General features: G+C 38.6%; 1 protein-coding gene across 1 annotated transcript in view; it reads right to left on the bottom strand.

The window, feature by feature from the left end:
• Nup62cl (nucleoporin 62 C-terminal like) overlaps window positions 1-12,344 on the bottom strand; it is a 58,742-nt gene that overhangs the window by 33,902 nt on the left and 12,496 nt on the right. The gene's annotated exons all lie outside the window — the stretch shown is intronic.

Here is a 12,344-nt window from a genome sequence, read left to right as displayed (position 1 = left end):
AGAGAGTTCCAAAACTCCCCCACAAAGAAGTGACTTTATGTAAAACAGAGCATGAAGTAGTTCCAGTTGAAGGATTCCTTCTTAGAAGGTGAAGATTTGGTGGTAAGTAATTAAATGGCGAGAGCTTTATGCTAACAAGAAGTTAGGCTCTTGGTCCTCTAGTCTACCAGAATTAACAAGGAGGAATTAAGCGCTGTTCTATGCTATAGCACGATCAAATCTTGGAACGACCAAGCTAAATGAAAGAAATAGGCACAAAGGCAATGTATTACATGATTTCAGTTGCATAAAATGTCCAGAATAGGCAAAGCCATCGACAGAAAAAGTATTAGTGGTTGCCAAGGGCTGCAGGGGTGGGGAAGGGAGGTGGCTTAATGAGGGGTGACTGCTAACTGGTTACAAGGTTTCTTTTAGGGGTAATGAAAATGTTCTCAAGTTACATTCTGGCGGTGGTTGTATACTCTGTGGCTATATTAAAAACCACTGAATTGTACAATTTCAAAGAGTGAATTGCAAGATGTGAATTATATGTCAATTATACTGTTATTAAAAAACACATTATCATCTCAAGAGAAGAAAAAAAACTGCATTTGACAAAAGCGGAATGCCCTTTCACGATAAAAACACTCAACGAACTGGAAAGAGAAGGGAGCATCCTCAGCTCTTACTAGTGGTTTTTAATAACTTGAAATAGCAAGGCTATTTATTTTGCCATATGTTGTAAATAGTCTCCTACCCCAGCTTGTCAATGGCTTTTAACTTCTTACTATTCTATAAGTAGTCAAACCTTTCCATCATTTTCCCCTTTATAGTCTAATCTAGGTCTCAACATTATATTTTAAAAGACTTTTCCTCTTAGACATAAGAAAAAGTGCTGAATCTAATTTTAAGAGAAAATTGCAAATTGTAACTACATTGGAAGAAATTTCGCAAAACAGATGACAAGAACTTCAAAACTATTAACACGTTACTAAGTACCAAGAAAAAAAAAATCAGGCAGCGTCATGGATTCCTAATGAGAGTGTAAAGTGGCGTGGATCCTGTGGAAAATGCATGGTCAAAGTTTTAAACATTACAAATGCATCTATCATTTGAGATAGAAATAGTCTTCAGGAAATGTATCCATAAAGAATGCATATATAGGCACACAATACATGTGTGCGTATAGTCAAAGAACTATGTACCTAGAAGTGACTAACTGTACACTTCAAATGGTAAAGTTTTTGATGTGCATTTTACCACAACAAATATGTAAGATGTTCTTGTGTACTTGTGCAATACCACATAAAATGATACCTAGGGCTAGAGAGATGGTGAAGCAGGTAAAAATGCTTGCTGCCAAGCCTAAAGTCCTCTCAGTTTCATACCCAGGATTCACATGGTAGGGTGGGTACTTCATGGAAAGACTAAATGGATTCCTGTTGTCCTCGAACCTTCACACATGTTCTATGGCACACACATACACACAAATACATATAAATGTAATAAAAATCATATCCACTACATTACTGTTTGTATCACCCAAATGAGGAAACTAATACAACACTTACCAAGGGAGTGGAAATACAAATGATAATACATCCAGAACATGGAATACTATGATGATATTAAAAAATACTGAAGAGCCTCTCAATGATGTGAAATGAAATAAGGCTCAAATGGTTTTAAACAGGTATAGTATACAATTTACAAGTTGAAAAAGCAGGGTACACGTTAGGGTAGAGAATATATTCTCCATGTCTGAAAAAAATGGAAGATTGGAGTGGTACTGAGGATGGCTCAGTACTGCAAGGTGATGGGTGATGCAAGCCTGACAGTGCGAGTTCTGTCCCTGGAACCCACTTGAAGGTAGAAGGAGACAACTGATGGAGAAAAGTTGTCCTCTGAACTCTCCGTGCAAGCCATGGTGTGCGTGGCATGCAAGCCATGGTGTGCGTGGCACCCCCCATAGTAACTATAATAATCATAACTTTTAAAGGTGAAAGGCTAAGAACACAATGGCAGTGCTTAGCTGGGAATGGAGAATGCAGACGGGTGCAGTGCAGAGGGGGTTACTACATCCATTTGTAGTATTTATAGTTTTATTTTGAAGCCATTTGCCTATATTATTTAAGAATTAGACATAAATACATGTTCTTGTAGCCAGTGTGGGAAACATTACTTACATGGTTTCATATTCACCTACGCCTTTAAAATATTTATGCACTCTATTTTCTACCTTTAATTCATACAATATTTCTTGTGATTAATATTTTAAGCAAACAACAGTTAGCCAGCTATTACAATTCATTTATTCATTATTTTGCCCTCTCCCCCCACAGAACTGAAATACCACCATCATACACACAGGTTTGCTTCTGTGCCTTAAAATATTTCACTGATTTTTTTCTTCTTGTGCCTGTTACATAATAGAATCTCAATTATTACAGCCCTAGAATTATTTACATCTACATTACATAACATTTTAAACTTACAGGAAGAGCATCAACTTATGCATTTTGATATATTTTCCCCAAACCACTCCATCATTACTTGCCTAGCACATCAGAAATGGCAAGTCTCCTGCATTTATTCCTACACTTGAATTTTAGAAATTTTCAAGTCCTATCGCTTTGATATTCCCGAGCCTGGTCACTCAGTGATCCTGTTCACTACTCAGTGTATCTTCCACATATCTCAGTAAAACTGTGTTGGTTTCCCCATCTAACTCATGCATATTTTCAAAAGTTTATTCATGGGCATTTCATAATTTTGGCTGAAATTGTTAATGGGCCTTTTCTTGGCTGTATTTCCCAACAACTATTGCCTAAACATAGCGAAGCTATTGATTTTTATATTATTTATTTTGTAAATGGCCGTATTACTGAAACTTCTTCACTAGCTCTAATTAAATTTCTACTTGATTTATGCCCATATTTTAAAAATCCTGATCATTTATCTCAGATACTGGCATAATTTCAGAACCTGTCCTTAAATCACACACCCAAAGATAACTAAGGAAGCAAACAGCATTTAATATGGCTCACTTTTAAGTCCAATGAATCTTATTCTAACATTGAAAGGGGTTTAAGACACAAAACCTTTCCCTCATTACAACTAGAGCAGGATTTAACATGGCACTATTGACAATTTGGTTCTGATTAGATTTGGTTAAGGAAGACTGTCCTGTACAACATAGGACATTTATTGAGCTTCTACCTGACATGTGCCACTCCTGGGTATATACTCAAAGGACTTTAGATCCTACTACAGACTTATCTACACACTCTACACACCATGTTCACTGCTGCTCTAGTCAGAAGCTAGGAAACGGAATTAATCTGGATATCCATGAACTGATAAACAGATAGGGAAAATGCAGTATACACAATGGAATATGACTTAGATATGAAAAGTGAAAGCATAAAATTTGCAGAGAAATGGATAGCACTGGAAAAATTATACGGAGTGAGGTCACCCAGGCCCAGAAGTGGCAAACGTTGCATGTTCTCTTTCACATGTGGATCAGAGCTCTGGACTGTTTTGCATTTCAAACTTGAAGTACAAGTTGAACCCAGGAAATTAGAAAGTAGCCAACAGGAAGGGATACATTAAAGGAGTGGGGAAAGTAAAATACAGGTAAAATCCAAGTAGAGGGAGGACACTGAAAGTGGAAAGGTTCAAGTAGGGAAGGTGGGGGGAACATGGGGAAAACAAGGGAGCAGGAGGAAGGTTAACCAAAATGAAGGGTCTATGGAAAAGCCATATAGAAGCCTAATATTATCATGCATCCCAATTAAAAATGTAATAGGGATAGTAGAATTCATGTAATATGCAAGAAGATGTGGCAAAACGTAAGATTAAAGGTTTAAGAATTAATGGGATTTAGGGGTGGGGGAGATGAGGGGGTAGGGAGCTGATAGAACTAAGAAGCCTTATGGAAATCCACCACCACTGCGTCACTAATTATAAAATCGAATTTTTTTTTTCTGAAAAAGGAATTTGAAAGCTTAGTTCCACTATGCAATGGTTAGCACTCTGAATTTAGAAGAAAAGGGAGTTTGAACAGCAGTATTTTGCATGGGTGGACAGTGCTGCTCCCAGAAGACACAGGATACCAAACAAAAATTTCAGTGCTGGGCATGAGATACTCCCCTGAGAGTTATTGTTCAGGAAGATGCTAGTGGTACCCAAAACAACACGGGCTATTGCCATTGTTCTTGGATGCCAACCATAATGACTGCTGAAGACACCACATACTTTGATTGAAGAACATAAAGAAATCTATCTCAAAATGACCAGGAAATTTCTTCCCTGCTAGCTATATTTCATAGTGCCAGAATGTGCTACATAAGCCACTGGAAAAAATATTTGTCACTGGTCTTACCTGCAATGGACCCCGAATGCTGCAATACCAACCTCCCAAAGTAAGACGCACATACTGTGCAATAGTGGCATGAATATTGGGGTTATCTGACAACTTTCTGACTGGATTTGAGTTCTGCTCCATAGAGAGAATTCATGTCAGGTACTGTATACCTGGTTAAAAGCCCATGGCTTAGGAGGTCCTAAGCTCAAGAGGGGACACCTACTATTGTTACTTTGTTAAATGTTCATATTGTCAGCCTGCCTTCTAAATATTTCTATTTGTACCCAAAGACCTGGGCTGCTCTTAACCTTGGTCAGAGAAGCTTCCTTTTACAGTGAGGAGCAGGCAATAAAGTTATAACTGGTCAAGTATTAAGAAAAAAGTAACCGTGAGTGTTTAGCTCAAAATGGAACATCTATACCAACCTCCTAATCCTTAATGTTCAGTGAGCAGCACTGGAAACGGGGCAGAGAGAATGTAAGATCTAGGAAATGGGGGCGGGGAGTACTGTGAAATGCTGTCTTCGGGACATGACACGTTTATTGCACTTATGAACTCATGGTAGCTGTGGTCACCTGCATAAGACCCACACAAGATGAAGCCAGTCAGCAGTCTAGTGCGAATGGGGTAGGGATACATGAGGTTGCACCTTAGCTGATGTGCTATTGGTAGTTTATGGATGCTGGGGTACCAAGAATAATTGTCTTTATGGGTGTTGCAACTTACAGGCTGCCCATTTGCCATGTGTGTATGTGGGCAGCACTAAGTGGACTTAGTGGGACATTGAGAGAGAGAGAGAGAGAGAGAGAGAGAGAGAGAGAGAGAGAGAGAGAGAGAGACCAGGAAGGACTCCTGTTGAAGGGGTCTGGGAGAGGTGACGGACAAAAGTAGTGAGTGGATATTATCAAAACACATTGTATATATGTAGAAAATTCTTAAAAACATTAAAATATTTGAAAAGCCTTTGCATAAAAAGAAAACCCTGATCAACTCTCATTCTAGGAGGCAACAGGCCCTGTGGGAGGGGGATACTGTCGTTCAGCTAAATTGACATAGCATCACACTGTCTTATAAATATTTGTTTATACCCATAGACAAATGCTACTCTCAGCCTTAGTCAGCAAAACCTTTCTTTCTAGTGAATATCAGTAAGCAGAATCTCAGGGCTGCACAAGGCCCTTAGACAAAGTGACAACTGAGTGTTCAGCCAAAAACAAGACATCTATACCATCCCTAGTAAGGCTCAGAGAACACTGCAGAAGTGGAGAAAGGGAAAAAATGTAAGAACCAGAAAACAGTGAAAGTGGCTGCTAACCAATATCTTCTGTGCAAGACACAGCCATAACAATCATGAACCTCCAGCAGCTGTGGGTGCCTGCACTGGGTCTGCAAAAGAATGGTCCATCAACTGTCAGGAATGGATGGGGGGCACACGAAAGACCCTAACCCTCATTGCACAGCTATTTGCTCCTGGTAGATCCAGGCAGAGGAGGATGGATGCCTTTAGTTGTGTACACACTGGTGACCCCATCAGGTTCCAGTGAATAGTTCCAATCCAGGGATCACGCAGATAGCCCAGTTAATCTAAAGGGATCACAAAACCAAACCAAAAGTCTGTAAGACGGACTGGCAGGGAGGAGGAATGCTTGATTATAATAGGAAGGAGATAGGAAAGTGTGGGGAGAAAGTAGTCAGAGTGCATTATACATATGTATGAAATTGTCAAAGAACAAGCTAAACCAACTTTCATCATTTTAAAGTCATGTAGAAAAGTAAAAATGAGTTTTTAAAAGATCCAACTAGCAACAGTTGGGGGGTGAAAGGTGGGGGGTGAGGAATAAAACAGAAATGGAAAGCAGAGCAAATGACAAAAGGATGGAGGCACACATCTGTGATCCCAGCACACGGGAGATGGAGGCAGGAGGATTAAGAGTTCTAGACTAGTCTCAGCTACATGGAGCCTTTGGTACATAAGACTGTCTGTCTAAAAAAAAAAGAATCTAAAACAAACCCATAGTTAATGAAATAGGAAAGAAACTGCAAGTCAGGTATGGTAGCACACACCTTTCATCCTAGTACTGAAGCAGGAGAATTATGAATTCCATTTCAGCCTGGCTTATAAACCAAGACTCTATTTCAAAAAGCAAATAATAATAAAAATGGAAATGTCAGATTTAAGCCCTAATATAACAATAATTACAGAATATGTTAAGTGACCTATGTATAACAATTAAAAGAGAGCTTGAGAGAGAAATTTAAAAGTCATGAATGACGAACTATGTGTTGTCTATAAGAAATTCATTTAAAGAACAATTACATAGGCAGGCTAAGAATAAAAAGATGAAAAGATATGTTCCATGCAGCATTAATTAAATGACAGAAAGATTTAGTATATTACTTTCAGATAAGTAGACTTCAGAATAAAGATGGTTACCATGGATAGAGGAGAAAGTTATGCAATAATGAAGAGCCAATCCTCTAAGACATCCGGGCAATCCTGTCAACACACCAAATAAAAGAGCTTCAAAACACACAAAACAGAAACTGGAAAAATGGGAGGAGAAAATTCTGTCAGAGGAGACTTCAGCATCACTCTTACAAGCTCATGGAACTAGTCAGAATGTTAGCAAAGATATAAAAGAACTAAAACAATCACCAACTGTCCATATCTAGTAGATGTTTGTAAAACACTTTGCCCCAAAGTGGAATACATTCTTTTCAACAAATTTCGAAGAATTAAACACACACACACACACACACACACACACACACACACACACACACGTGTGTTCTACAATTGCAGTCAAATCAAATTAAGCATATAGGTCATGAAATTAGAAAGGAGGCCATGGAAAAGGAAAAGAGATTTTACTAGGTAGGCAGAGGTTAGAGGAATACATGTAACAGAAAAGTAGAAAGGAGCCTGCAGCAGGAGTCGGGAAGGCAGGAGAGGCTAGGGGAAGAAGGGAGCTAACAAGGACAAAGTATGTGTGGAAAATGCTCTAACGAAACTCAGTGCTTCACATGCTAATTTTAAAAGTTAATAAAATTTAAAGCAAAAAGAAATCAATAACAAAAAGGTAACAAAATTTTCCAAACATCTGGAAACCAAACACACTTTAAATAATTGGTGGTTCCAAGAGTAGGAAATTTAAAAATGTGTTGAATTGGATGGAAATGAAAATACAGCCTTTGAAATTTTAGGGGAAAAAAAAGCAGCCAGCCAGACACATCGGCCATTAAAAGATAGCAAAAGCATCATCAAGAATATAAACTCCCAACTCAAGAAATATCAAAACAAGGCCAAGCAAGCAAAAGAAAACACAGGGCAGAAATCAATGGAATTAAACACAAAATGACAGAAAAACAGTGATATAAACTTCCAGTTCTTAAAAAAATCAATATAACTCAAAGAAAAAGGGCTGGAGATTGCCTGCCTCCGTGGGTACAAGGGCTCATCACACAGGTCTAATGCCCTGAGTGTGGATCTCTTGACCATGTATACCAGCCAAATGTGCGGTGTCTGTAATTCTAGTACTCCTAAGGTGAGATGGGATCAGTAGAATTGACCAGAAGCTTGTCAGCCACCTAGAACATTATATGCAGCACTATAGCAAACAAGAAGGGAGAACATTTGAAGTTGTCCTGTGACGTCTACATGCACACTGTAGCACACATGAAACATCACACACAAACATGTATACACACACACCAAAAACATGTACACATATAAATAATAAAAAAGAAAAGAAAAAATCTAATTGAACAACACTTTCTGTCTTTTGTAAAATCACATTATCCACTAACATCGAAGTTCCTATACAAAATGATCCATATAACAATACATTGCTGTGGTTTTTTTCTGGCTGAAGAAAGACATCCACAGACAAGATATATAGATGAGACATTAGCACTGGAAAAGATATTCAACATCATTAGCCATCGGGGAAATTGCAAATTAAAGGCACAATATGGTATCATTATCTACAAGGGAATAAAATTTAAAAAGAAAGATAACACTAAATGATAGTGACAATGCAGAGAAACTGGATTACACACATATTGCTGGTGAGTATGCAAGATGGCACAGCCAACCTGGAAACAGTTTGGCAGTTTCTTATAAAACTGAATATGCAACTACCATATGACCCAGCAGTTACATTCCTGGGCATTTAGCCCAGAGTAATGAAGGTTTATGCTTGAAAAATGCACAAAAAATATTCATAGAAGCTTTATTTGTAATAGCGAAGGGTAATATATATATATATATGTGTGTGTGTGTGTGTGTGTGTGTAATACATACATGGATGTTATAATTTGAAGTATGTCCCTCGAAATTTATGTATTAGAAAATTAATACTTGATACAAACCAAGAAGTGGGCCCCTTAAATATGTCATTAGATCTGTTCGTATGAGTGGCTTAATGTTGGTTTTTTTCTAATAAAGGATACATTAAGATGAGTTTGACTCCTTCTCTCTTTCTCATGCTCAATATTGTACCTTTTGCCCTGTAATAGAGCAGCATAAAAGCCTTTGCAGATACAAGGCCCTAGATTTCTCACTTTTCATAATTGAAGGAAAAGCATTCATTACAAATTACCCAGTCTCAGACACTCTGAAACAATGAACAAATAGTTAAACTGCAAAACATCTCCATGATGGAATAGTATACACCAATAAAAAAGAAGCAAAGAATTGATGTACACAACAGTAGGGGAACCTCCATACAGTTATTAAGTCAGTAAAAATGTCATTCCCTGAATACTATATATTATGTAGCTTAATGTATATAATTTTGTATACTGCTGAAGATTAAAATAGATAACCATTTTGAAATGACAATCATTATTACAGAACAGATCAGTGATTACTAGGATGAGTGAGTGGGGACAGGAAAAATGTGGATGCCTCTATAAAAGGAAAACTGAAGAACATTTCCTTGTAGTGACAGAGATATTCAATATCTTGAGTATCAACATCAACACATTGGTGATGATATTTTACTGAAGTTTTGCAAGATGCTACAGTGGGAGAACATGGGGTAAAAAGTAAGTCGGGGGCCTCTTTGTGTTACTCTTCCAAGCTGCAAGAAAAAGTATGATTATGCCAAAGGAAAAAAAAAGCAATAGATTTTGCATAAAATGCTTGTTAAAATCAAGCATGAAACATTAAGACAATTCTTTCATTGTGACTAGGGTGTTTCTGGTTCATTGAAAGCATAACTTTTCTCAAAACATTGCTTAGCTTTAGACTTAAACCTACAAGCCAGGAGAGGCAGTTTCTATTTCATTTCCACCAAATTCACCAATTACACAAATTGCCAATGACATTCAGATTTCAGTCAATCAAATCAGAATCTCAATATTAACCTTGAATACTGTACTTTTCCATCAGAGAGTGGAATCCAAACCATCCACATGGAATAGCTGCCAAGGTGAAGAGCACCCGGTAGCAATTGTTCTACTGTTGGTCGGAATAGTAGGAATGGGTCAGGGCGGGGGTCTTGCAAATGCTAAGGGTTGAACTGCAATCACTATGGAAACAACATTGAAACCAATGTTCTCAGTCTGAGGCATGCTCCCACAGATAAATAAATGAGAAGCCGAATAAGACCAGAGATGTTAGCTGAGCTTAAGGCAAAAGAAGAGGATGCTGTCACCTAATGTGATAAAGTGCCACTTGCAACATTTTTATTTATTTATTTGTTTGTTTGTTTATTTATTTATTATGTATACAATATTCTGTCTGTGTGTATGCCTGCAGGCCAGAAGAGGGCACCAGACCCCATTGCAGATGGTTATAAGCCACCATGTGGTTGCTGGGAATTGAACTCAGGACCTTTGGAAGAGTAAGCAATGCTCTTAACCTCTGAGCCATCTCTCCAGCCCCACTTGCAACATTTTTAAAGGTGCTAGGACCCAATCCAAAAACCCTCGCAAACGTTGTAGGTTGTGCCGAAATAGTATTACCTAAATTTAATTTGTTGAATTTATTTTACAATTCTTTTTGAGACAGGGTCTCGAAAGACCCTATGCAACTCTGGCTATCCTGGAATGCACTATGAAGACCAGGCTGGCCTCAAACTCACAGAGATCTGCCTTCCTCTGTCTTCCTCTGCCTCCCATGCTGGGACTAAAGTTATATGTCACTACACCCAGCCTTGCTGCATTTATTTTTAAGTAAAAAAGGCAGAAAAATCAACCCAACAGTACCCTGAGACATTAAGTGGCAGCTGAATAACATAGCTCTTGTCATATTGTTTTAAAACATGAATAGTTTATGTGATTGTGTTTTATAGGTTATTTCATCTCAATACAGAAGATAATAAAATATTAACATAGGAATACATATACTAATACCCTTATTTGTTCAGACATAAACGATACCAGATTTGAATCACTTTAAAGAGAAAACTGTTCTCATGGGGGAAAGAGTAGTTTAGGAGCAAGATGTGTTGACATGTGTAATCCCAGCACTCAGAAGGCAGAGGCAGGAGGATTAATGCGACTTCAATGCCAACCTTGTTTATATAGTGCGTTTTAGTGAAGCCTAGCAAGGGCTACATAGCAAGACCTGATCTCATAAAAAAAAAAAAAAAGAGGAGTTCATAAAATTTTAATTTTGGCAGAGAATAGGTCATGCACTTTTACTTTCTGCCAATCTTCTGGAGTCGATTAAACAAGACAAGCCTTAGTTTTAGAAACAAAACTAGAGACCACAAGAAGCATTCCCCTCGATCTAGTTTCTAGAAAGTTTAAATGTATAATATTTCAGGACCTATGACAAAGTGTTGCCATGAAGAAACAATGACCTATAATGGGATCAAGGAGAATTGCCATCAGGCACTTCTGAATGCTCCAAATCCAGCTGCCTTTTACCTAGACGACGCTGGATGAGTATTGCCCTAAAATTCATTTAGGTATAGAGGCTTGTGCCTTCAGAAGGTTGAAGAGAAGAATTAACCATGAGTCTGAGACCAGCCAGGGTTACAACATGAGATGCTGCCTCAAAAAAATCATTAATTGATTCTGAAATGCAAGAGGGAAAAATCTGCACAATCAAGGTCATTACAATGATGATAAGGTTTTCTCTATAGAGAGGTACTCAGTAAGTAGCTTCATTTCAGCATGATATATGCCCAAAACTCTGAATACTTCTATGGCTCACGATAAATGCAGGGGGCACACAGAACAGAATTCAGTGTGCTCTGTGCCTCATATTTGAGAGGAATTTGTTTTCTAAGATTCTCATGGGGATGAGTGGCATAATTCCAAATGTTGGAGTTAAACGTGCCATATTTTTTAGTTACTCTGTTGTAGCACGATTAATAGAAACCTAGAGACAGATATTGGGGTTCGACCTGAAGATCAGAAAAGCAAAGCAGCCAGCCACTGGCTCTTCCCTCGACCTCAGTCTGAGATGGCGATCCTGCCTCCAGGAATCCCCAGAATGAGACTGTGTCTGAGAGCTGTCTCCTCCCCTCCCATCTAGTATTCCTCTCCAGGGCTGGGATTAAAGGCATGTACCACTAACTACCACCCGGTTTCTATGGCAAACTAGTGTGGTTACTGGGAGTAAAGGTGTGTGTCACCACTGCCTGGTCTGTAAAGCTGACCGGGGGGGGGGGGGGGTGCTGTTTTACTCTCTGATCTTCAGGCAAGCTTTATTTATTAAAAAAAAAAAAAAACAAATGAAATGTCACCACACTCCATCCACACTCTAACCCTGAAGTCTGTTTCTAAAGACAAACCTTCCATAGTCATGTGGCCGGGGATGGGGGGGGGGGAGGGAGGAAGGATGAATATGGGATCAGGGAAGAATATATTTCAACTAAGGGAGCCATTTTAGGGTTTACAGGAGACTTGATTATATATGGGATCCCAGGTCCAAGGAGAGATCCCCCAGATTGCTCTCTGGACAGAGGAGAGGGTGCCTGAATCGGCCGTGGCCCATGACCATACTGATGTATATTTTGCTTATCACCATAGATCCTTC

The sequence above is a fragment of the Myodes glareolus genome, chromosome X (assembly GCF_982192425.1).
Source record: "Myodes glareolus chromosome X, mMyoGla1.1, whole genome shotgun sequence".
Lineage (NCBI taxonomy): Eukaryota > Metazoa > Chordata > Mammalia > Rodentia > Cricetidae > Myodes > Myodes glareolus.
Note: the sequence above shows the minus strand (reverse complement) of the source record. Positions and strands in the feature narration are given on the sequence as shown.